The following is a 1,426-nucleotide window of genomic DNA, read 5'->3' on the forward strand; positions in this document are numbered from 1 at the left end:
AATTGAGATCATAACTCATGATCAAGTTTATATGCTAATTTCTGAGCAATTTTAATAGGTGGCTTATTTAGTTTTTTTTGGAAAAGTTATTGAATGTAACCTCTAGAGCAGGCACAGTGTTTGGTGCTGGGATTACAATGGGACCTCTTATGGAGTTCACAGTCTGGTGGAGAAAACTGACATTCATGAAATAATTAGACCAATAATTGTAGAATTATAACTGTGATAAGTACTATGAAAAAAGCCTGAAATCTGGGGATTTGTTATTTTATTTTTTAGATCAAATGAAAAGGGTTTTGGGGAGAGGGAACTACATGGGAAAACAACCTCTTGTGGAAAGGAGAATGAAAAGTTTGGGCCGGGCACAGTGGCTCATGCCTGTAATACTAGCACTTTGGGAGGCTGAGGTGGGAGGATCTCTTGAGGCCAGGAATTTGAGACCAGTCTGGGCAACATAGCAAGACCCCTTCTCTACTGAAAAGAAAAAATTAGCCAGTGGTGGTGCACATCTGTAGTTTCAGCTACTTGAAAGGCTGAGGATCGCATGAGGCCAGTTCACGGCTGCTGTGAGCTATGATCATACCCCTCCACTCCAGCCTGGGTGCCTCTAAAAAAATTTTAAAATTAGAAAAAAAAAAAGAAAAGTTTGAAGGTCCTGTTATCTCAGCACTACTTATTAAATTACCCTCTTTAATCACTTTTGTTATATACTTAATGATATTCTTGTCCCATATATTTTTCTTCCATAAAGCATCTGATTATTCATGAGCTATCACTATACTGCTTTAATTATAATAACTTTCTGGCAAGTAATCTCTCACTCTTTTTCAAAAACATTTTGGTTATTATTGCTCCTTTATTTTTTTCCCTGATGATCTTTGTTAATTAAAAAAAACGGGGTCTTTGTCTTTGACTGGAAGTCCATTGTTTTCAGAAGAATTTATATCTTTTCAATATGAATTACAGTTACTGGTGTGCTGGTAAACTGGTGTGCAACAGCCCTGATTTACAGTATGATTGCTGACTACCATGGTGAAATAGTCCCGCCCTGCATGGTTTGAAGCTACCAAGAGTTTAACACTGCCCAGCTCGCAAATTCCTGAATGTCTAACAATCAGCTGTGAATCAGCCCTAGCCAGCTGCAGCACGCGCCGCGCGCGTGCTGATTCTTATCTAGGGACGTGACTCTAACTTCTGTTTAGTTAAGATTTGATGTCTTAGAAAATGTTCAGTGTTCTTAGCTGATTCTTTGCATTTCATGTTATTTTGAAATAAATATTTTTTGTTATTAAGAAAGGGATTTTGGGGGGAGGGGGGAGGAGGGAGGAGGGGACGGGTATTTGCATACACAAAGAGTGCAATGCGCACCACCCGAAGGATGGACATATTTGAAACTCGGGCTTGGGGGGGGGGCAAGGGCAACATA

At 39.6% G+C, this 1,426-nt stretch overlaps 1 protein-coding gene across 1 annotated transcript in view; it reads right to left on the reverse strand.

Annotated features, from left to right (window-relative positions):
- GUCY2C (guanylate cyclase 2C) overlaps positions 1–1,426 on the reverse strand; it is a 126,612-nt gene that overhangs the window by 75,614 nt on the left and 49,572 nt on the right. The gene's annotated exons all lie outside the window — the stretch shown is intronic.

Source organism: Propithecus coquereli, unplaced genomic scaffold, assembly GCF_000956105.1.
Source record: "Propithecus coquereli isolate 6110/MARCELLA unplaced genomic scaffold, Pcoq_1.0 Scaffold381, whole genome shotgun sequence".
Classification (NCBI taxonomy): Eukaryota; Metazoa; Chordata; class Mammalia; order Primates; family Indriidae; genus Propithecus; species Propithecus coquereli.